Raw genomic sequence first — 26,061 nt, forward strand, 5'->3', positions numbered from 1 at the left:
AGAGTACATAATTGGTCACTATGCACTGTTTGCCAGTGTAACCTTTTGAACCATGTCACGTGATGTGAAGTTCTGCCCTCGCAGCACTATCTAGAGGTAGTGCAGGCAGTTGCACACTCTTGGGGGTTATGTACTCTTGCTTGCACAGTGATTTAGAAAAGCGATCCTGTCAGCTTTTCGATTATTGTGTTCACATGTATTCTCTGTCAGAGTGTGTCCGATACTAGTACAGTTTAGTGTGATTTTTTAGTATCAGCTCTGGGCGGTGTTAGCCTTTCAGAAGTTTCTTAATTTACATCTTCTCCACCGTCGATATCTGTGTGTGTGGAGAGGAGAGTTGGTGTCATTCCACCCTATTTCACCCTTCACAGCCGCTCTGGGCAGCGAGTCACACTACCGGCTTTCCAATGTAAGTTTCATTTTGTGAGTGTGTGTGTGTGTGTGTGTGTGTGTGTGTGTGTGTGTGTGCATGTGTGTGTGTGTGTGCGTGTATACTATACAGGAATATTGGCGGACATCGTCCAGGGTATAGGCTGGTACTGGGAATGACCGAAGAAATGCAACCTAATTTTAATCTTTTTCAAATCCCTTCATGTACCGTGACGTACTTGTGTATCAGTGCCATTCAGTGGTAGATTTTCTTGTGACCTGACAGGACCTGACAATGCTTGCAAACGCAAGCACAAACAGCAAAACAGGGAGTTGCAGTAATAAAGAATATTCCTTCATTCACTCGTTACCATCAAGAACGTTTGATTACTGAGCGACTGTGTTTATTTCGGCCCTATCCATGAGTTAGTGGAGTGTACGCACATGGCGCCAATATGTTCAATCACGATCACTACCCCTTCTTAAATGGAAATGGATGCACTAAGTAATACTGTTTTATATAAGATATTCTGATGCAGAGTATCTACACTTGAATAACTAGCATATGTGCCAAATAAGCAAGAACAGAAAAGTGCAAAGTGGTATGACCTTACCAAACTTCAGTACTGCATTTTGCCACTCTTCAAGCACTCTTTTCTACCGATCGTCAGCTAGCTTTTTGAGGCTAATGCAATTGGCAACTTCCAGTTGTGATGTTGGCTGTTCTACATGTATATGATCTTGTTGGCTATTCAGCGGCTTGGATTCTATTTTGCAACAACTCCAGTTCATTGTTTTGCATGTACTGTTAACAGGTGGAAGATGGGATCTATTTTATTGCTTGCACTATGTGTGTTGGCTTCAATGCTGCACACAATAAATTGTGCTGAAGGTAAGACTTTGAAAACCTGCAAGATATTCAGTGTCAGTTTCTATCCTTTTGCTCGGAACTTGCAATGACAATCCGCGATATTCATGTTAAAACAAAATGGCGTCACGATTTATTGAAAGTGGTATAGTTGGTGGTACGAGTGTTCAAAACCATTTGAACTTCATACTGTTCGTCTTCTTTTTGACATGCTCTCTTTCCATCGTCCTTAGCTTTTGTTTGTTGAGAGCTGTTTTGGCTTTCTCCTATACCTCTGGGGGATGCCAAGTGATGGTTTTGAGAGGCTGGTGATGGCTGTGAGCGAGAGTTTGCCGATCGGCGTCGTCCTCGCTATAGCGATGAAAATACTAGTTACTGCGCACCTGGCAGATATCACAACACGTCGGAGCGTCCAGGAGCAAAGGAATCTTGGGTTTTCACTGGAATCTAGTTCCTCCAGCATCGTGTAGCCCACCGTCGGTGAATGGCGGTCCAGAAAAGTCGAACCTGGTCTTCTGCAGCATCTCGCAGTCCTGCGAGGCACACTGAATACGCCTGTCATGTATTCTACAAATAAAAATCACGAAGTAGTGGACTTTACAGTGATGAGTCTATCCTGTATGCTGCAAAAGACGCAGGAAATGTGACTGGTGTCTGTACACTCAGTGACTGGACGCCAACACCCCAGTCTTCTCCTGCAGGATCTGTTTGACATTGACATTATGCAGTAGGTCGGCATTGACCTGGTTTGGCAGCTATCGTAATAGTATCTGCCTGGTTGGATGTAGCAGGTTGGTGTTTGCTCGTCGTCCAGTCCGGAATTTTCTTGTAACTCATGGTGGAGTACGCGCAGGGTTTGTGATCATCCCTGTTCACTTCAATATTATCAAACACAACGTTCCCTTTGTCACTCATCTTATCCTAAGTACTGAATTTGCTGACAATATTGCACCACACTTGTCACCACCTACCGCCACTGCTGGCGGTGGCGACTGGTTCGTCAATGGCGGTGACCAGGCTGACTGACTAGCTTCGAGACAGCGGCCTCGTTGTCAACCCCGTGGCAGCCTAAAGGTTGATTTTATCGATCCAGCCTCAGCGCCATGTTGACGATGCCCTAGTGACTGTGTGTCATGGATTGCCTTGCCATCAGCGGTCATTGCCGTCCACCTTGGTGCAGCCCTCTATAACTGGCTCAGCCCATGGGAGTCTCAAGTGGACAAAGTTGTTGCCAAAGTAGCTCAGAAGATTGGTGCATCGTGGTGTAGGTGAGCACATAACTAGGACTTCCCAGCGCCTATTTGTCCAGGCTGCGATACTATGTGACATGCTGTACTGCACATTCTTTTCAGCACTGCAAGGCCGGCAGCTGGACCGACTGCAGGGGCCGCGCACATGCAGGCCGCCTGTTGCCAGTGCAGCATTCTGGAACATTCCTTCCTTCTGAGATCCGTGGAATAATAACTTTCTTTGCTTCAAAGCAAGTTGCTTACCTTTCTGTTGTGCTCCCAGTGTCCTTACAACAATAACCTACAGCAATGTTTTATTTTCCTTTCCATTCCCCAACCAATGAATACTACGATGTCGATTCTATTTCTGAATACTTTAGTGTGTGCCCGCGCACGCACGTGTGTGTGTGTGCGTATACCTCACTCGCCACTCGAAGTTCTGTTCCCCATCACTGGAACACTGCCTGTTCTTTCAGGACCTGCCATCATCTGCGGATGGGCATTCAATGATTGTATTGTGTGTGTGTGTTTCATTCAGAATCAGATCCGCTATCGTTGCTATAAGAGAAAATCTGTGGGTTCACATCCAGTGCATTTGTAGATTTGCGTGCTTTTCTTGCCACGGGCGCATACATGGGACATTGTGTGTGTGTGTGTGTGTGCGTCTGTGTGTATGGGGATATTGTCTGTATCGGCTTTTGGTACTAACGTTCAGGTCTGTGCTTGCATGTGTGAACATGAAATTGTTCGGTTCTGTGCATGCTATTGCTATGTTGTATATTATTGTATGTATGTGTGCATTTCCACGAACAGTGTAGATGAGCGTGGAGAGTGCATTCATCCCTTATCAACCACTTCCCATTGGGCTTACGAGAGTTTTTTCTGCGTACCTCTCATTTTTGTTTGTTTCTCTCTGATACTGTATTGATGCCGGTACCTGTACCTCGATGTGTTCCTCTATCTGCAGTCACCTTTAACCTTCGGTCAAGTTAACGTTTATTGTGCTCTATTTATCGTGCGAATCAAAATAAACAATAATAACACAAGTCGTGCTAGAGTGACGACATGTGCGTGTAGTAGGGTTGATGCGATGGGACGTTATAATTAGGTGGAACAGAACACACATTGGGCAGATTGATTGTGCTCAGTCTAAACAGTGAACATAATAATTAGTGAGGTTTTGCATTCCGAATTTCGGTTCGGCGTTCTTCGGTCATTTGTCGAACATCAAAATGTCGAATTTTCGCTCCAACGTTTGTTTTGCAAGTCGAAAATGATGTGTTTTCATGTGAGCCCCAGCATCAGCAACGTCCTGTCCCGTGCTCCCTTTCTTGCTGATTCCAACGGCACTCCAGGCGATAGAGAGTAGACAGGCAGTGGAGAGGAGCAATCAGAAGTAGCTTGCGATGCTGATGCGCCCAAGACGCCTGCGAAGCGATGCCGATATAAGAAACCTCTTTGAATAAATTACGCGCTAGCGCTCTTCTACAAGAAAATTCATCCGAAAAATATTTTCGGCAAAGTGAGCTTTTTCCGAACAAACATGCCGAATCTTCGTGTGCATTTTCGACCTCGCTCCCGCGTGCCGAATCTTTTTGCCGAATTTCGGAATGCAAAACCTCACTAATATCTCCAGTGACAGACTGTAGCGGCTAGCCTCCAATAGGTAGCTGGCACTAGTCCCTACTGCTTGTTTGACAGGTGCCGCCAGAACCCCTGTTGTGTCATGCTATAGATGCACATGCCCTATTCTGGGGCATACTGAGGTACTTTGATTTTGTTGACTGCATGTAGACAGCATCCAATAGTAGTACTCGTAGACCTTGGCTCTTTGTAGGTCAACCACCATCGCATGGATCGATCGGTAGTAGTAGTAGTAGAATTTATTATTTTGATAGGGAAGGCCCTACAGACGTTGCCGTCTTGTTACAGGGTGACTATGCACTTGGAGGTTGGAATAGCCCGCGCGGAACAGATCTTGCCATGGCCCAGGGAGTGAACTCGCTTACTCGACTACCCCGGTTTTAGTTAACCAGCATGAGTGGTGCAATTTGTCCATACCATGTTGCGAGCTCACAGTTGTTTGGGCAGGTTTTGAGCTGCACCACGAAACAAAGCGAAATAACAGCGTGACTGTAGAGCAAGGAAGCGGCGAGACGGCACTTCCAGGACGAGACAGGCAGTAGAGATGTGTTCACAGCACGAGCAACCTCTCAAACCCTGCCGGTACTCCACAGTTACAAGAAAATGTCGGACTGGACGACGCGCCAATGCAAACCTGCTACATCCACCCAGGCAGATAGCTGCCAAACCAGGCCAATGTCGACCCACTACATATCGGTATGTCAATGTCAAACATATCCTGCAGGAGAAGACTGGGATGATATTGGCGTCCAGTGTACGGACACCAGTCACATTTCCTGCGTCTTTTGCAGTATACAGGATAGACTCATCACTGTAAAGTCCACTACTTCGTGATTTTTATTTGTAGAATACATGACAAGCGTATTCAGTGTGCCTCGCAGGACTGCGAGATGCTGCAGAAGACCAGGTTCGACCTTTCTGGACCGCCATTCACTGACGGTGGGCTACACGATGCTGGAGGAACTAGATTCCAGTGAAAACCCAAGATTCCTTTGCTCCTGGACGCTCCGACGTGTTGTGATATCTGCCAGGTGCGCAGTAACTAGTATTTTCATCGCTATAGCGAGGACGACGCCGATCGGCAAACTCTCGCTTACAGCCATCACCAGCCTCTCAAAACCATCATTTGGCATCCCCCAGAGGTATAGGAGAAAGCCAAAACAGCTCTCAACAAACAAAAGCTAAGGACGATGGAAAGAGAGCATGTCAAAAAGAAGACGAACAGTATGAAGTTCAAATGGGTTTGAACACTCGTACCACGAACTATACCACTTTCAATAAATCGTGACGCCATTTTGTTTTAACACGCATACGGTCCATTATAATATTCTATTACATTACATTTATGTAATTTCGGGTGCGGGGAAAATTAACATGATCGACCAGTTGCCATGGCTCCCCACTGTGTCCCATATTAGCAAAAGACTTTGTAGTGTACTTCGTACCTCGACTCAACTTTGAGGCACATCGCAGTCTAGTTCCGATGTCAGATTTCTGATGGCTTTTTTACATAATTATGTTGACAACAACACGCAAAATGAAACATTCTATGAAGTACTCAATGACCTTCATATAGGTCACAAATTTACTTGTACATGAGAGTCCGAAGTGTCTGGAAAACAATTCACGTGGATAAAACTGATTTCCGGTGGTCATTACAATATTACACAACGATAAAGCACGACGTTTTTCAACCCTTCTTTACGGGCAAAAATTAAATTAAAAAATTATCACAATGGATTAAAATGCAATACGACATACACTGGAGAAGAATAAGAAAAATTGATGTGTAAAAATAAAGATTTTCAAACCCAAACCCAACAGAACTTCAAATCAAAACTTTATGAAACAAAATAAATTATTCTCACCGAACTCAATCAATGAACTCAATTCAAAGGAGAAAAACAATATCAAAACAAAACAAAAAACATTGTATGAATTACGTCATAACACTACTGTCTAAGGTATTCAATTGTTTGAGAGAAAGACAGAAACAAAGAAAAAATTGACTCACCACCAGGACTCGAACCAGGTACCCTCACTTGTAACCACACAGGGCTGTGTTCCAAATAAAAATAATAATAAGAAGCCAGCGACGCTCTAACCACGAAACTATGGTCTTCGTTCTCCCTGCATGCAACTTTGTTTTCTTTCTTGTTCTTATTTTTTTGTCTGAGCCGGGTTTGTGTTCTTTGTAGGGAAAAAAATGGTGTGGTCCACTACTAGCCCTTTCCCAAAGATGCTCTTTTAATTCGCACTTAGTGCTTCTCGCGTCCCTCAAAATACGCTGAAAAATGCTCTTTTTCAGTGAAAACAGGCAAAAGTACTCTTTTTTTCAGTTAAGCATGGCCATTTTACATGTTCAGATATGAACCCAAGCTGAGAAATGAATACGCACTCATCCAATTATGAGTCCACGAAAGGCAAAAACAGGAAGTAAAGTAAAAAAAACACTTTTACAGCATTGTGTACAAAAGTACAAGCTTCACCAACTTGTTGCCCCCAAAAAAGCGGCGTGCCAAGGCCCATCGAGCACTCGGAAACTGTGATCGCATGCATGAGTAAACAGATTTTAGCACTTTTTCATCTAGAAAAGCTCAAAAAGGGCAAAAAGGCGATATTCACAAAAAAGGACTACCCACTACTGTACAAGTACAAATTTTCGTTCACGAAATCTTTCGTTACATCACTCCACCAGCAGGTTTGTTACATACTAAATTTCGTTTTCGGTCGGGGTCTATCACCCTGAACGTTCAGAATGGGTCAATTTAGTTTGGTACAAATGTAGTTATTTCGTGCCCACTAAGGGGTCGTCCACAAATATCGATGTTTTTTTAGAGAAGATATTCGTTCGTTTGGGGGGGGGGGGGGAGGGGGTTTGGGCCCTGTTCGTCTCGTCTGAAAAAAATATCGAACTCTATCTATGGACGGGCGCTGTTCGAACATGTAGTTTATGACCTACATAAAGTGAAAGTCAACCTCGTGAGCATAGCCATGGCAAGGTTGTGCGACCGTGGCAACATGAACCTAGGTGTATGGTGAAATTAGAGTGGCAGCTGGTCACGCTTCATTAGGAAATTGAACTTCATTAAAAAATATCGATCCCTTGCATAAACATGTGTATGTTCATTTTGAGGGGGGGGGGGAGGGGGTCTGGGGAGAAATGAACAAATATCGTCTTAAAAAAAACATCGATATTTACGGACGGCCCCTAACAAAATTTAATAATAGCGAAAGTGAAATATAAAATAATGAAACTTGGTACTTATACAGTTGATCAATATGGTGGTAAAGACACACCTGGCAAAATGGCGGTAAACACACGCCTGCCCACACACGCTCTCTAGGCTGCAAAGACCTGGCACAGAGCTCTCCTTCTCACCACCACCACCATCAGTTCGCGCCTGGCACCTGGTCAATGCATGGTTGGCGGTATCCGGCATAGCAGGCTGGTACATCAAGTAGCGCATGGCACATAGAAGATGACACAGCAAATTGATCGATTGCGACGTACGTTTCGTCCCCGCTGGACTCCTCAGGCAATTTTCTTCTTGGATGTCTTCATACGGAGCTTGACTCGGGAGAATTAAGTTGAAGACACCACTGCAGCTGTACTAATAATAACTGATGAGTCCAGCGGGGACGAAACGTACGTCGCAATCGAGCTATGTCGTTGCTGTGTCATCTTCTATGTGCCATACGCTACTTGATGTACCAGCCTGCTATGCCGGATACCGCCAACCATGCATCGACCAGGCGCCAGGCGCGAACTGATGGTGGTAGTGGCGAGAAGGAGAGCTCTGTGCCAGCTCTTTGCAGCCTAGAGATCGTGTGTGGGCAGGCGTGTGCTTACCGCCTTGTTGCCAGGTGTGTCTTTACCACCATATTGATCAACCATATTAGTACAGCTGTAGTGGTGTCTTCAACTTCATTGTACTTATACAGTAATAACAACTTTTTTTAAGAACTTTGAAACTCCACTGTAAAAAAAATGAAACGAGAGAGCTTGGAAGCTCAGGGCCCTACGCTATGCTTTTTTGCCTTGATTACCAAGACAAAAAATAGCATAGGGATGTTATAAGTTCTTTAAAAAAATCCTTTTTTTATATTTTTTTATAACATAACCTGAGATTCGAACCCGCACTATCGCGCGCCCTGCATGCATCCCCCGATACACTTCGCATACATACTAATTCTTCCAAGTAGTTGTTTCACATTGTGATCTTGCATTTGAAAGCCTTATTGGAATATGCATTGTGGCCAGCCGTCTTTGACGGTACGGTAGGGGATGGGACAGGTACGATCGAGGGTAATACGACACCGTCTCCCGTACGGTACCGTACCATCAAACACAGCTGGCCACATACAGCTGCCCGCAATATTTAAATAGGGCTTTCAAACGCAAGATAATAACGTGAAGCAACTTGGAAGAATGCGAAGGTTATGGGGGAATGCATGTAGGGCGATAGTGCGGGTTCGAATCCCAGGATTTGCCTGAAAAAAAAAATTGGAAAAATTGAAAAATTTATAACATCCTATGCTTTTTTGCCGTCAGATACGGATAGCGACAGGCGTGACACAAACAAACAAACAAACACACAAATACCAACTTAAAGCTGTGTGGACCCTGGCTAGCGCCATACGTTACTGAAGTAACGTCTTCTGCATAGCTACGGGAACGAGAGAGCTTGGAAGCTCAGGGCCCTACGCTATGCTTTTATGCTTTTTTGCCTAGCTCATCGTACATGTTATAAGAACTGAGGCAAAAGTGTTTGCAGAATTTATTGCGGATTGTTTTTTCTCTAATATTTGTCTACTTTTGGTTTGCTCCTTTTCTTTTTATCTCCTTATACTGTAAATCAACAAATTTTGGCAGATGAGAAATAGAAACTTCTCTATTAGAGAGGTTAAGATGCACGTTATTTCCGACGTGACGCGCAATTTCACGTCAAATTTGAAATCGATCGGTATTTTTCCTCTCACATGCATCCATTGCTCAATCATGCATCATTTGCCTATATGACATACTTTGGCCTGCGATTTACTTTGGCCGGTTGGTACCAAGCGGCGAAATCAGCGAAATTAAATCGCCAGCGAAAATTAGTTAATTTTAATACAGTAATCGGATTTTCTGGCCTTTTTGTAGTCATACATATACATTGACCTGTTGAGCCAATGACGACGCCGAATGCATGGTTGCCTGTGGAGCACATTACATAACTTAGCAGTCTCCTAAAATACGTATCCTGTCCGACGGCAAAAGAGTCTGCAGATTTAGTTTTTCTGCGCGTCGACCGGATGTCTGCGACGCGAAAGTTCAGCTCGCATTATTTGGCTCGCACGTCGAAAAATCAACGCGAGTGACCTGCTGCTCACGTGGAAATTTGGACATTACATAACTTTACAGTCTCCTATAATACGTATCCTGTCCGACGGCAAAAGAGGCTGCAGATTTAGTTTTTCTGCGCGTCGACGGGATGTCTGTCCTGACGTTCACTGGGACCGGCGCTGACTCTGCCGATCACGGGCGTTCTGGACTCGACGAGATGTCTGTCCTGACGTTTCCTGGGACCGGCTTAGACTCTGCCGTACACGGGCGTTCTGGACTAAACGGGATGTCTGTCCTGACGTTGCCTGGGACCGGCGAACTCTGCCGATCACGGGGTTCTGGAGTCGACGGGATCTCTCTTCCGACGTTTCCTGTGACCGGCGCTGAATCGCTCGTTCACGCTTATTTTGGTGACGACGGGATCTCTCTTCCAAAGTACATGTATGTTAATGCGGACGCATCCTATCACCTATTCGGCGTCTATTCTAATTTAATTTCCTCCTCGTCTCCGTATTTCTTTCCAAATCTCCCTCTACATCAGGGAGTCGTATACATAATACGACGAATATTGGTACGGTACGGGACAGATACAGGAGCCCGCAAATATTGTGGACAGCTGTTATGTACAATCCTGTAGAGCCTTTGTAGTCACAGATACGGGACAAATACGGGATAGCCCCAGCCGTGACACAAACAAACAAACAAACAAACACACAAACACCAAATTAAAGCTGTGTGGACCCTGGCTAGCGCCAGACGTTACTGAAGTAACGTCTTCTGCATAGCTACGGGAATAAAATAAATTATCGTGTCCGTTCCCGCTAACACCCTGTAAAACTCTACTGTAGCCAACTTTCATATTTTCAGTACACCCATCTGTCATATGTTCAGTACACCCAACCTTGTCATATGCTCAGTACACCCAACCTTGTCATATGTTCAGTACACCCAACCTTGTCATATGGTCAGTACACCCTACCTTGTCATATGTTCAGTACACCCAACTGTCATATGTTCAGTACACCCAACTCGCAACACACAAACAGTGCATCATTAGGGATATCACTGATGATGCCCTGTTCCTGGGTGAAAATGTGGACAATTTACTGTACGTGGTGTAAGCAAGGACTGTTTGTGTGTTGCGAGTTGGGTGTATTTCCTCTGTTAACACAAACTTCGGGATGAATTATGATTAGGGCTGAAACGATTATACCTAATAATCGAGTACTCGTTTGATACATCTAACGATCGAGCAATCGTTTAGATTACCGATTACGATTATTTTGCGTTTTTTAATTTGTGTCCAGAAAGTACTGTAAACCCTCGTTTTGTGAAGTTTGAATCAGTTTCCGTTGGGAGTATGCAGTTGCCAGGGGTATGGTTCATGGTCTGAGGTAAAATTTACTTCAAAACTGCCATGTTTCGGAGCTACCCTTTCACTAATGCAGATTTGTCGGTATTATGAAGGCATAGTTTGTGGAAACAGAGTAATGTTTGCACAGAATTATGACTCTATTTGCTAACGATTATAATCTTGCATGCTCTCTCTCATGCAGCACACGATAGTTGGATTTAGAGACATCATTCACAATTCTCTCGCTGATAAACCCTTTGCGTGCTGAGTACGAGCTAACTCGCACTTTATGCATGACCAGATCCACTACGTACGACTACTCGCAACAATTTCGCGCGATGTATCGCAGTGCATAGACCAGTACAGTGTACAAACTTTCGTACCTTCGTCAAACATAAACGCATTGCAACAATCAATACACCGTTACACCGTTGGAAAGGTCTTGATCTCATCTTTCCGGGGATATAAAGTTCTTCGCGATAGGTGAAGAATTCATTGAGCGGCAATTAGATGAACACGAAAATCACGGCCCAGAGTGAACGCGAATTTTTTTGTTCATGACTTCTTTTTGTTGAGGAGCGTGCCAAGGGATTTCCCTTTGGCGCGGCGCATGCGTGATGGAAATCAAATGAAGCGCTTGGATCTGAGCTTTGCAGCGCAGTTAGAATTGTGAAAATCTGTTGAATTTGGGCAAGAAGCCGAACAAGAATGTGAAATTGAGTTGTTGTGCCGATCCAAGGCATGGTGGAGTAGTTTGGAGAGGACGTGGAAGTGGCCCTGATGTGTCTATCGAGCTGAGAGCTGCCAGGATGGATTTATTTGGTCCTGATCTTTCCAACGAGCCCATGACGATGAAAATCCATCAAGGTGGAGTGAAATGAGAATAAATTTCGTTCGGAGCTGTGAGTGCCTACTCCACCAAGAGAGTCATTGCGCTGGAAAGCCAGTGGATTGGAGAAAAGGGGCTCAGCATGCAAAGGGTTAATGCCTCTACGATCACCTTGTGATTGTGAGTTATACATACAAACATACATACATACATACTTAATCGATTACTCGATCTAAAGAGTAATCAATACGTGAAAATCCACGATCGTTTCAGCCCTAATTTTGATGGATATGAAAACGCTTGGAACAGGTCAAGAACCAGACCCGCTGGAATGCAGGCGACGTTGATCCGGTTTGAGTGGGTCCGGGGATCTCCCCAGGGGCATTTTTTGAAAAATCGGGTCAGATTTAGCAGAATTTGGCCCTTTCACAAGGTTTCAGAGCCCGCTACAGGGAATAATTTTGCATGGATATCAACGTACGATGTTTGGCCAACTATGGGAGTATGGGTGCATGTATAGATGGACAGAATGCCAGCCAGAGGTGCTAGAGAGTTTTTACATTGCCAAGTTACAGCCTGCTCTTGTAGACAGAAGGGGCTTTTGAGGAAGGTAGTGCTTTTCCGACTTTCCTCCCCCTCCTTCCCTGCTATAATTATTGTGCTCTTTGGAGCAACTCACTCCATCATTTAGCCTGTGTACATTTCAACACCATTCTACCGCCGATATGCTGTGTAAATTGACATTGTTGTGCTTCGTCTCATTTTCAACCTTAAAATGAACCGATTTGAGAAATGATTGTACAAAAGGACTCATCAGATATACAACTCCCTTCGTCTCTTCGTATGCTAATATGTTTCTCTTTGTTTAAGTCTCGAGTTCATTTCTGTCTCCATGGCAACTGACCTATGGGTACACTTCCATTTTTTTGGTTTCGTTGCAGGTGAACATCACGTTCTTTGTAACTATGGAGTGCTTTTTATGCACACGCAGGAGTTACAGGATTACCAAGCTGCCGAGAACTTTTGTGAAGATAGAGGCGCCAGTATACCTTCCCTCAACGGCGAGGGGATTTGCATGAAACACCTTTCCACCCAGTTAGATGCAACCTATCACAGATCCCTATATTTCTGGGCTACTGAACCAGGTTATATTGGATTTGGTCCCGAAACGTTTGGCTATAATGGCATACACAAGAATACTCAGCAGGACAAATTTAATGTAGCCTGCTTTGACACGAGAAGTAAGTCCAGCAAATATAACTTGCATAAATTATTTGAGTTTCTTTGTGCTGTGCTGAAGGGTCCTCAAAGGACTATAACAATATTGCCCTTGGAATAAAATGGGCTGACTACTCATATTTCTTCCATTCTATAACAATATCTAAGAAAGGGTTTCCTTTCCACTAGGCCTTTCCCAGATCGGCCATTTATTTTGGCCTATTCGGCTTTTCGATAGGCTGAAAAAAAACTCTGTAAAAGGTGGAAATTCGGCTCTAAAGTCACAGCCACCTTTCGCAGATAATGGCTACAGAAATTGAATTTGCATGCTATTGAGGCACTAAAACATCAATTTTCGGGGAATTCAGTGCGAAGATTGCGTATTCGGCTCAAAGATCGGTGATTTCTTCAAAACCACTATTTTTTTTTGGGAAATACCCACGGACCGTGACGCAGGCGCGCACGAGCGGTCATGCCCAGTTACCCACGACCCTGCAAAACATGTATATTCGGCAATTTCTTGGTAAACTCCACTACCCAGGTAGGGCAAGGTTCACTTGAAAAGTCGCTGCGGCATGACTAAATGCAATTGGGACCATCTAATTGTCTACATAATGTGCATAGAACATGCAATCATTTTTTTTTTACTAGAGCCACGTAAACCCGTCATGTGTGAGCCATGAATAAGGGGAGTGGTGGCGTGGTCTGGGATGCTCTGCCGACCTTGGGTCTCGGCTTCATTACAACCAGGCGCGCCAATAGCAGAGAGAGAAAGAGAGAGAAACTTAGACAGAAAGAGAGAGAGAGATTTGCCTTAGGTTTCATGCTCTGAAGAGTGTAAAACAAAAATCATGAATTATGACGTTCATGTATGAAATGTACCAGTAACCGTATAGCAATAAATTATTACCCTTTTAACGATATTTCTTGGTCTGACGCAAGTATCGTTTGAAGGGTAGGTCAACTGCAATAACAATAATAATAGTTTGATAACAGCAAGACAAGCTGAATCAACATTTGTGTTGTCATGCAATGTAAAACAGTGGAGACGATGTGCAATAACACAATGAAAGAATGAAGAAATGGTGTAGAGAAAAAAATAAGGATTCAAAAAAGTTTTCGTACAACACTCATCAGGAATCGTCGTTGTACTAAAGGACAATGAAACAAAATAGAACTTTTTTAGAAAATCTAAGTTAGCGAAATAGCACTAAAAACAACAGCAGTGAAATTTACACGTGTGAATCTTAAACAATCAAAGCGAGAGCAATAACGAATGTGTGCTAACAATAACCTTGCAAATGGAAAAATGAACAAACAAGAGAAGGAAGGAAGGAAAGACAAAGTGATAACGCACAACACGAGTACATTTCATCTAGAACATTAACGGCCAAGCTTGGCCGCACTAAACACAACACGTTACTTGAACAATTTCAACCCAATTATACTATCTTTCTGTACACACAAATTAGGCTTATACAGACGCTGATAGATAGCTTCCAAAACTATTAACTGTAGTCCATAACCATGACGACCATGGCACAATACAGTGAGCGAAGAGTCGGAATACGAATTGCAACAATCTAGCTAGCAGATGATTGTACACTGAAGACTTGCTACCACGAAACCTACGCACAACACTAACATTCTCGCCAGCACTCGCACGATCACTCTCATCATCGCTCTCCGACTCACTGCTCCCTTCGCCGTCCGTTCCATCCTCCGTTTCCTCTTCGCTCTCTCTGTCTCGTCCATCCCGCCTGACCCGGTCCATTGAACTTGACTCGACCTTCACCCTGCCGTCACCGTCACGTCCCTCCTTTCGCCCTTGTCCGTTGAGTGCGTAGCTTCTGTTGCAGTTGGCTGTTGATCGTCTTGGTCTTTCAATAGTGGGCTTGGATGGTGGATTAGTTGTGGTTGCTGTAGATTGCGTTGTTGGTGTTGGTGTGGGAGCTGCTGATATGCAATGTGGGTCTTTTTTAGTCGGCATTTGTAGTGTTAATGCCACTGTCGGTGTTGCTCGCGGTCTGTCACTGGCAAGTTCCACTGCCGCGAGAACCGACGGCGGTGGATCAGGAGGAGGTAGTGGGACCGGGACCGCAAGTGGCACCACCTCAGTCAAAGCCGCCGGGGGCACTGACTAACCACCGACGGCAGGAGCAGAGGCGGCGACACAAGCCCACCCAATAAGCCACCATGTCGGCAGAGCAAGCACAGTCTGTGAGCCAGGATCCGCGGGTTGTGTAGGTAACGGTTGTGTGGTTAAAGGGGAAGTATACCCTAAAATCAAAATTTCACCAGTTGTAGTCTTCGGGGTGCTGAGTCGAATGGTCTTGGTCCGAGGACGCTGAGATGCTTCCTTCCTTCTTTATTCCCAATCGAACCCGCGCATTTCCACCGAAACTGGGTGACTGCGCCCTACTACAGTCTGTTTCAAAAAGATTAGCAATCAAGTTTGGGTCTTAAAAAGTATGAAGATAAGGGAAATTTGGACACGAAAGTACATAAAACGGCTTGTTAGGGCACGGCAAATTGTCCTGTGAAGGTTTCGGAACAAATGGACCAACCGTTAAGGAGTTAGAATTTCGGCCAGGTTTCTGGCCTTTTCCCATTGTTTATAATTTGCTCTGGAAGCCAGTATCGATTTGTTATCAAAACCCACGATTTATCCCTTCTTTTTTGGCCCTGTTGTTATGAATGCTGTCTGCTGACCATGAAGTTGTGAGTTTAAAGCCCAACAAATCTTCAAGACAAACACTTTTTCCTCATTTTTTCATTGTTTTGGTGATCACGCTGGTACAGGACAAAGAATGTGGCTGCGCCAAACGACTTGTTGTTGGAGCTCGCGTTTCCTGCCGAACCGACTAACACTTGACTGGCTCACGCCATGTGAAGTTGTACACACACACAACACTGAAACCGTGTGTGGGAACACGGAAGTCATTGCACTGTAGTTACGTGTTGTTGAATACCCCGGCACATCGATCGATCGATTTCTGTTTGAGAATTATTTTACAGAGGCCTCATATTACATTATCGTTGTCTGATGATTGGTTCAGCCATGAAACTCTGAGTCACAACGGAATAAATTTGCCAAGGTTTTCATTGTGTGCCTTTGTGAGAATTATTTTAGTATTTTTTTAGTAGATCGCCAATTTATTTGAATTTAGGAGTCAACGCCGTCTTCTATCAGCTTTCACAGGCGTCTGCTTTTCTCAAAATGTTGACGAAATCACATGGATAGCTTTGCCACATGAAGGCCTTGGGAATGAGTCTGTGTCGATGTCGTTTTCGTCACATCGTGAAAGTAAATTGCATCCGCGGCAGCTCAAAGAATCTATTTGGTCACAAAACGAATTGGGACGCATCCCACTCATCAAAATTTACCACACTTTCGACATGTCCTCGACCAGCTCCTCTCTGACTCCATATCGATACGAGGAAGAACTCGTTTGTTCTAAACCAGACGAACATGCCTGTATGCGTACGAGTACCGACGTCAGTGAGTTGTCATTTTCATGCTTTCGCGCGGAATATTTCTTCGAGTTCACAGTGAGTTTTTCCAGGCAGCGCTCGAGCGCTCATACGGTAAGACGGCAAACTCCCCGGGCGATCGCCAGGATTGCTAGTCTTCTTGAAACTGACTATAGATAGGGACTTGTATGGGAAAAGTCACTAAAAACGCTGTTTCGTTCTTATAAAAGCACGGATGACCACGACTGGTCCATATGTTGTAGTCTTGTGGCCGCTGAGTCGACTGGTTTTAGTCCGAAAAGGCTGCGGTGCAGCGTTCGGCCCTTATTCCCAATCGAACACGGTTGATTGACCGGTCACGATTTAAACAAGTCACTATGGACTCGACCCCACGACTATGAGATGCAGGTTCACTGTCCAGTGTACACCGAGCGTTGTACTAGTACGACGGGCGTGGGGCACGCAGCTCGTGTGCATCGTACTAGTACGATGCTCGCGCTAAAGAGGTTAAACAAGTGTAGTGTGCGTTCTCTCTGTTGTTGACCTACCATCATATTTAATATCCATATGATCAATGGCCCCACCATTGGCCACTGGATGCTAGCCGGGTGCTAGCCTATCTCCGGCCTTCGGCCGAGTGCTGATGGATATTCTTAACAGAATAACAGAAAAGGCGTGATTTGTATTTTGTATTTATTATATTAAAGGATTTCCCAAAGGCTTTGGGCCTGTCGAGGGGATCTCCTGCAAGAAGACTGAAATGATAACTTTATGTAGAGGGAGCAGCAAATCGAGGATAGGCTAAGGAAATAGATCGAGGCATAAAATCTGGTAATTAAGGAGTTATTATACCGTCAGTGTAATGAATATATCGGCGAACATGCTGATAGAGAGACTGCCTGAATTCGGGGAGGCTGGTTATAGAGGTAAGAGAAGGTGGCGGGCAATTCCATAGCAGTGCAGCTTTGTTGGAAAAGAGGGAAGAAAAACGCACACCGTGATAATATTGATGTTAAGTTTGTTTGGTCTACTTGGACTTGAAAACAGTGAGAGGTGAACATGTTGGAGGTATTCTGGAGATAAGTTTAAATAAAGTAACAAGAGCTGATACTTGTCTGCGAAAGTGCAATGACTCTAAGTCACAAAGGGCATTTAACTGGGGTTTCGTTTCGCATCTATCTGCACTGACTTTTTTTACGTAGCAAATACTTCCTAGCTATTCTGGCTTGTAAAATATTTAAACGCTCCAGCTCAGCTTTGGTGATGGCATAGGACCAGGCCGAGGTGGCGTGTTACAGGGCGGGTCTGACAAAACCTTTATATACAGTCAACTTTGCTAATAACGACTGCGGATATAACGACAACTCGCGAATAACGACATAATTTTCATGCCCAGGGCAAAGTCCCATCCAACTGTGACACATATAATGAGACTTCGGGTATAACGACACTTCGCGAATAAGGACACTTTTCTGATGCCCCGCCGAGTGTCGTTATAAGCGAAGTTGACTGTAGAAGTAGAAAGGCTGTGGGGGCGAGATGCCGTCCCATGAAGCATAGCAGATTAACTCGACGTTGGAAGGTTTTCAGGATGGTCTGAAGGTGGACGGTGTTGGCCTGGTCGGGTGTTAAATACACTCCAAGATGCTTCGCAGCTTCAACGATGGTGATAGGTTGGGAAGAGAGCTGGATAGGGTGGTCGTTACTGTAGTTACGGATCTGAGTTGTTTAGACTGGTGAGAACTCTCCACCGACGTTGCTGGCCCATAGTTGGCAGGTAATGAGAACAGATGGCGAAAGAGGCAGCTTGCTAAGCTGGCCAGGCTGTGCAAAGATTATGGTTGACTCGGCGAATGGAGTCGGCAACGATTGCCAAATGAGAGGGTAAAGGACAAGCTAGCCACTAGACACGAGATCCTGAAATGGGGACTTAATGTCGTACTGGAAGAGGTTATGCAGCAAATTCCTGCTACATCCGCTGGGATCAAGCGCTCCGATGAGCGATGCCGGCAGTTTCGACAGAACGGAACCTTTGAGAGAGACCAGAGACAAGTCTACTGTGAAAGTCAAGGGGACAACACTACACCCGCCAAACCATCATATGGTACCTCACTTGACTCACAAGATGCTGTAGCCTTCTGGCAAGGCATATGGTCCTCACCCGTGACCTATGATCAACAAGCAGAGTGGGTGACCACTGTGGAAAGAGACCTCCGAGAAGTTTAACCCTTTCACTACCCATTATTTTCGCAATTTAGTCAATTCACAGTCTACAAAAATGCTTCGCCATGCGCCAGATATGCACCAAGAAGTGAAAGCGATAGTTGTAGTCGATAGCCAAGGTCTTTCTGAAGACATAGAGCCCTCATCTGTAATAATCCGACAATTTTTGAGCGTGTGACGAAATAATGATTGCCTAGTGCATCGATCCACGTGGATCGATATTTGAATGGCTGGTAGTGAGAGGGTTAAGGACAAGATGAGGTGTGCATTTTCATCACGCGTGTGCAAGAATTTTAGCCGGCATGCCGTACTGGAAGGTACCAGGCCCAAATGGTGTTCAGTGGTACTGGGTGAAGAAGTTTACTTCTTTGCATATTGCAATGGCCCGAATGCTTAACGCATGCCTGCAGGATGCTGAAGTGCCAGCTTGGATGAATTATGGTCGCACAGTTCTAATCATGAAAGAACCTGGCAAGAGTGTAGCTGATGTTACCAATTATCGACCAATTACCTGCCTTCCAGTCATGTGGAAGTTATCCTCCGGCATTCTGAGCAAAAAGATCACAGCCCATCTTCGGGCGTCATCTCTGCTACCTGATGAGCTGAAAGGTTGCAAGCGTGGAACTTATAACACTAAAGATCAACGTTATGGAGGACAGTAAGCATCGCAGAACCAATTTGGTTGGACAGCTTGTATAAGTTTTTATTCGATGTGTTTTGGGGATTCACTATGCCTACAATGGATCATAGTTTGCGGCGATGTCACGTGTCCAGCCTGTTGCCAAGTGCAGCTGTCAATGTCCACAGACCACAGTTGCATAATAGAACCGTAAGGATAAGTGTGAAGAAGAGGTTGGTGCGACTTTGGCGATAATTGGGGAATTGTGTGTTTCTCCCTACGCGATTCCTGCCGACTTGAATTCTCACTTTACTGACTCACGACTTCCATCCAGAGCACAATAGAAGTCCATCAAAAATTCCACTCGGAAAACCTGAAAGAAAACACCACTCCCCGCTAAAGGATAAGTATGGTAAACATACACATGCTAGATAATAAAGTGTCTCTTTCAGGGTAGAGTGCCAAATGCTCGGTTAGCAGCATTGCAACGGTTTTTGATGTCACTTCCAGATCCCAAGAGACTGCCGAGTAGTTTCCTCTTTATTCATGCCTCATCATCCTGGGAAGGTGTTACAAATTGAGTTTTGTTAGATTTAATATCAGGTCATCCTGGGCGAAAATTGGCTCACATTTCGCTGCAGAGGCCACCACAGCCTCACGATGAGTGTCATGTATTGTGGTGTCATCTGCATACTGTGAGAAATGAGTAGGCAGGCATGAAGGGGAGATGCAGGCTGATTTCATCATTCCTCTTGCAGTAAAATCCAAAAACTAGACGCAAAAATTCAGTCACTTTTGCATCAACTGTTGCACCGAAAAATGTTGGTGGCGCAAGGAGAAGCTTGTCGTTTGGAGTGACAAGTGATCACCGCTGCTTTTCCTTGTCAGAGTCAACATTACACTTTGTTCTGCAGCGTTGGGAGTGGTGTTGGAGTAGAAATTGCTGACTAGACGTCGCGGAGGGGCGAGCTTTCCTGCGCAGGTATGAGTTTGGACGTATTTCAGAATGTTCGAGTGGAAAAATTCAAAATTGTTTATTTCAAGAAAACCCAAAAAGGATGATGGGGGACATGTCCTCAGTGCTAGAAGAGGTGTTCTACTATCTGCCGGTGTATAGTGTTTGCTAATTGAGGACGTAGCTCGCTGTTTTATCAGCGCTTGTAATTTGGCTATTTTCAAGACGATCATTTGTGGCGTCAAGGGATGATTGCCCTCGTCTTCTGGGATGCTGGCGTGGCTAAGTGGTGCTGCCCCAAGAACTCTTCTAAGGTGAGGTAATGTTGGCTTGATGGAGTTTTGTTCGTAGCTTGTTCTTGTACGCTGTGCCGTGGCTCGTTTGTAGACCCATAAATCGTGCCAATATTGGGCCAATATTGAGGGGTATGCCAATTTCATGGTTCCCTTCAAAAGATTTTGTGCGGGCTTTGGAATGTCGATCTACACCCCAAAGCAAACCTACCTGCAAAATTTGAGCGAAATCTGAGAGATCGACTTGCACATATGTTCTGGTTTTCTCAGACATGCTCTCTTAAATAGGCGTCGAGGCAACAATAGCTTTAGAATTGCGATCAACAGAACGAGCTGAACCGACATTTCACAAAGGCTTTTATTGTATTCAAAAAACGAATGGATACGAAGGCAGTGAAGAACATGGAAGAAAGAAAAAATGTGATATGGAGAAAATCGATGAACAAAAAATCGTACTTCGAACTAGTTTTCGCACAACACCCCTTAAGAAGCTACGTTGTACTAATGAAAAACAATCCAGAAAGATACTAATAAAGAGAAATGGAGTGAGAAGAAACAACACCTATGAAAATGATAAGTGAGCCAGTGCAGAGCCAACGGAATGTACAACAGGAGCGTGAGACAAGGGATGAGAGGAGACGGGACCTGATTGCTCCAAGGCAGGACGTCGTTGAGGAGGATTCGGCCAGTGAGTCCAGTGAGTCCGGTGAGTGTGAGAGCGAGTATGATTGTGTGAGTAAGAGTGGGTGCGAGCGTGTGTTTTCTAGTAGGAAGTCATCAGTGTATAAGCATCTTGTATCTCGTCCTGATTGCTGCAAGGTGTATTCTGATTCTTCTTTTTCTGTTTTGTGCCGTGCTCGTCATGGTTATAAGTTGCAGTTGAGTGTGTTCGAAACTGTTTGTCAATGTATTCATAAGCCTAATCTGTGACAGCCTTATTCATTTGAAATTGTTCTAGTAGCAGCTTCTTCTGTCTGTTTGGCAATGGTGTTATATCTTGTGTCACAGTATACTAGTAGTCTTTACAAGTTCGTTAAGTGCTTTCGCAGTTTTTCCTGTTATTACCTTAGTGCTAGGATTAAGGGAGAGAAGAAAGGTCCTTAGCTTCTTGGGGAAGTGCCAGCCACGCAGAGTACGCAGTGAAAGGGGAGAGTGAAGTAGAAAGGAGGACTTGGGTTTCGCGCTACTAGAAGAAAACCAGTTGAAACAGTGGAGGTGAGGTGGACACAGATTGAGTTTGAGAGAATGGATAAGGGTGACGAGATGTGAATTACGTCTCTTCTCTTAGACAAAGGGGTAATGTCAGCAAGGGCATAAAGGGTGGAAGATGGGAGCATGCGGGGTTTTCGGAGGAGGATTTTTAGAACTTGTTTGTGCTGAATTTCGAGCTTGGCAGCACGGGTTGTGGAAGTTCCAGCCCAAGCAGTATCTGCATAATCAAAAATGGGGCGTACGTAAGCTGAGTAAAAGAGGAGTTTACAAGAGATTGGGAGATGGTAACAGTGAGAAGAGAGGATTCCTAAAGATGACCTTGATCGTTTATTATGTAATCGATGTGGGGTTCCCATGAAAGATTAGAGTCAATGAAAATGCCAAGATGCTTATGGCTGGAGACTATGTCTATAGGCTGGGGGAAAGTGGGATGGAGGAGGGGCGGAACATCAGGCTGAGAAGGAAAGAGCATGATTTTAGTTTTAGACAGATTGGGCGACAAGACGACATCCAGGAAATTACTCTTTGAATCCCGTAACCAGACCAGAAGAAACATGAAATACTAGAAACACTCATCAAGCCTCTTTTTGCCCTTTGATCTCTGTTGTTAGTTTGTCTACGGCCTTCGGATCCAGGCACTCATGGGTCTTACGGCAACGGTGTATTCTCCCAACAAGAAGGTCTGAATACGTTGACTTTGACATGTAAACAGGGATATGAGGTTGTCGGTAACCCCAAGGTGACTTGCTTAAAAGCTCCTCGCTCTACTACCTCACTAGCCGGATGCAGTAAGCTTTCTTGTGTGGTTTTCAGATTGCAAAATCAGTGTTACAACAGTATCCCGTGAGCTTGTTCCCAGCAACTGACTGATTTGGGTGCATGTGTGTTAATTTCATTGTTTGTGAAAAATACGAAATACAATCGGACTTGCTTTGAATAGACCGCGTCGCCATTCCATTTGTAACCATGCGCCTCGGTGTGGATAGAGCTAAATCATATTCACTGATGAGACCTAGTGGTCGAAACAGCGTTGAAAATCGGCTTTCGGTATGAACGTCCATTCAGACACGACTTTGCCCTGAGGAGTGTGTAATTAGTTTAAATGGTACTTAGTCTGCCCAGTTACAATTGGCGCTTATCTTCACACTTGTCTCAGGAAGGACATGCGAATATTTGAAGTAAGGCTGCAACCACACTACAGTGCAATTCAAAACTATAGACGCAAAGGGTTTTTGAAATATTTCAAATTTGGCTGGAACTTTTTGAGAATAGTTTTCGGAATATTGCTCAGGATCGCTCCACAATTACTCTCATAATTATAGTTTCTAACGGATTGGATAACAGACGCCCAATTTGGAAAAAATTATGCACAAAGTGATCACAGATTTTATGTGGTATAGATGCTGGCATAACGGTTTTTGCCTAGGTACGCGTCTATAGTTTTGAAATGGACTGTAGGTACAAAATCACCTACAAACGGCATTACAGTAGAAATCGTCAAGCCGACGCGTGCGAAATGCAAAACTGGCTTTGTAGGTTTTCAGCAACTGGCGCACCTCTGGAGAAAGCCACGTTTGTCGTTTTCGCGCTCCATCTCCTTTGTACCTGGTCGTCGTACATAGCATCAGCATTGGTTTTGAATTTCCCGGTCTTTTCCAGCTCATGGCACACGCTTTGGTACGACAACGTCACGTGCTGGTCTCGTGAAAACGTCATCTATGCAGACCAAAAAGTGTAGTGTGGTTCCGCACCGACTTGTACTGAGATATGCATGAAAGTGTGTAATGTGGTTGCGGCCTAAGGGCCGTTTCACACGAGGTATACATGGCTTTTCACGAATGGGCGTTCTAGGCACAGTACACAGCGCGTGATTTCACACGAGTGTCGCAACATGCTTTTCAAGCAGCAGTTGCCATGGCAGCTTTGACCTGCCTCGCACAGAAGTCGTAAAATACGGAATCCGCACGCGAACGTGGGAGTTTTGAACACAAAATAATAATAATTATTATTAGTTTGGCAAGGAGATGTTCTCTCCCAGATTCTCGTTTTCTTTGATCGCCACAAGGAGAGAAAGATGAACGGACGAAAGAGGTTGCAAAGGATGGCGAGGCGTAGAAGGACTGCATTGCCCTCGCTTGTTCAAAGTGTAATTTCAAGTTTTTCTCTGGATTCAACCATCCTGAGCGGAAGGTTGGATTTCCTCAATTTGATCGAGTCCACTCAGGTGTCTTCTCGCAGGCGTCGCGCGAATTTTATGCTCTTGATAGTCGGCCCACAACTCAATAAGTCTAGCCTCCAGGTCATCAGAGAATATTTGGCGAGGCATTGTCCGAAACGGAAGGCACAACCAGCAACCAGCAATGAAAGCAAACAGAAGCAAAAAAAGCAAACACGACGACAGATCACAATGCAAGGAAAACGAAGTTTGTCAGTAGAACGCTGGGTATATCCTGCTTTCTACACCCCTCCTGGTCTTGCTGAAAACGTATACGATGCGTTTCACATTTCGCGCCAAAAGTGCTCCATCTCCTAAGGAACATAACCGGAAACGTGACATGTACGCGATTTTGTACCTCGTGTGAAACGGCCCTAAGCCACGATCACAAAGCACTATATACTATAGCAGAAATATTCGTCTGGAATTTAATTTCGTCTTTTCGTCCAAGGAGCTTTTGGACTAAATTAAATGTAGGACGAATATCGATTTGTCCAGCGTTTCTATACACTCTAATGATCTATGGACGAAATTTTCAACTGGACGAACTCCTTTTCTTTGGAGTTTGACGAAATTATTGACCGACGAAATTTTCTGCCTCTACAGTACATGATTTTTTACATGTCAGTAAACAACTCAGTCGAAAATTCAAGCAACTTACACATCCTCTCCGCCACTATCGTCGCTGGAGGAAGAGCTCAAAACGTTCGATCCGGACAGCTGTTGCATGTTTCATGGCTTGTTCCACTTCTCCTCGTCTCGAATCACGCTCAAAGGCAGTGCGTGTCTGTCACCCCTTCGAGTACTTTTTTGAATCAAGTACAAGTGTGCACTCCGGCCCACATGTAGGCACACCACCGAACTGAGTTGGGCTCAAGTTTTCCAGCTCACAGGCAACGATCTCCATGGCTGAAGACCCTCGTCGAAACGGTTAGTCGTGAGAACGAAGCTGCCTGAGAAGGGCCAGGTCCATCGCGAGATCAAAGTTACAAATTTTTGTTATGCTCAACCTCTCTAGTGTTATCCCCGTTCGTCGCAATAATGCGACTTTGTTTGAGACAAAAAGGCAACGCCATATCAGTGTTCTTTTTTCAAATCGCCTCTTGCGCTTGTCGTACTTGCTGATCAGCACTCACGCGAGCTGCTGGTGCTTGTACATGCAGCGCAGTGATAGCTTCCGCTTGATGTAGCACCTCAGGTCCTGTGCGTACTGCTGTACCTAAGTGACTAAAAGTCCTAACGCCGTGCACCAGGCTTTTCGGCTAGTTTCCTGAAAGTCCTTTGCACTAGTGTACCCCTCAGGACTTGCTGTTTTCTTTGATTAGCTCCTTTGCTCTATCCTCTGTGAGTTTCAAAGTGTGTCCGCCGGATTGGTCTCACTTACTGGAGATATCGACATGAGCTGCAGTTTCTTCGTCAGTGGTTTTCTGGTGATAGCCCTTCACTAGGCGCTGTACTGTGCATGCTGTGCAGCTGGAAGTAGACAGAAACTGTATTCCCCATCGGTCTGAAATGCGAACATACTGACCTATTTTACGGACTCGAGCGTAGGTTGCAGTGTTTTAATGCGCTGACGGAAGAGTTTGTTGGCGGCAGCTCCGTCAAAAAGACTCAAACGAACCGATCGCAACTTCTGTGATGGTTTGTGCTGTCATGTCGTTGGATGCAATGGTCAATGGTTATGTTCGGATGGTGAATCGGTGGTTCCATGCCGTGTGACACAGGCAGAACACCGAAAAACCAAGTGGGAAGATAAGTGCAAATTTTGTCCCTTTGCATTCTGAGCCCCCTTTTCTCCAATCCACTGGCTTTCCAGCGCACTGACTCTCTCGTTGGAGTATGCACTCACAGCTCAGAACGAAATTTATTCTCATTTCACTCCACCTTGATGGATTTTCATCATCCTGGGCTCATTGGAAAGATCAGGACCAAGCAAATCCATCCTGGCAGCTCTCAGGTCCATAAACACACATCGGGGCCACTTCCACGTCCTCTCCAAACTACTCCACCGTGCCTCGGAACGGCACAACAACTCAATTTCACATTCTTGTTCGGCTTCTTGCCCAAATTCAACCGATTTTCACGATTCATACTGCGCTGCAAAGCTGAGATCCAAGCGCGTCATTTGATATTCATCACGCATGCGCCGTGCCAAAGGAAAATCCCCTGGCACACTCATCAACAAAAAGAAGTCATGAACGAAAATTCGCGTTCCCTCTGGCCCGTGATT

At 44.8% G+C, this 26,061-nt stretch overlaps 1 long non-coding RNA gene across 1 annotated transcript; it reads left to right on the forward strand.

Annotated features, from left to right (window-relative positions):
• Positions 1–358: 358 nt before the first annotated feature.
• Positions 359–12,853, forward strand: LOC135827565 (uncharacterized). The gene is made up of 3 exons (XR_010555501.1): positions 359–409; positions 1,185–1,261; positions 12,564–12,853. It is a non-coding gene; the product is annotated as an uncharacterized LOC135827565 (long non-coding RNA).
• Positions 12,854–26,061: the final 13,208 nt, after the last annotated feature.

Source organism: Sycon ciliatum, chromosome 11 (assembly GCF_964019385.1).
Source record: "Sycon ciliatum chromosome 11, ocSycCili1.1, whole genome shotgun sequence".
NCBI classification, from domain to species: Eukaryota; Metazoa; Porifera; class Calcarea; order Leucosolenida; family Sycettidae; genus Sycon; species Sycon ciliatum.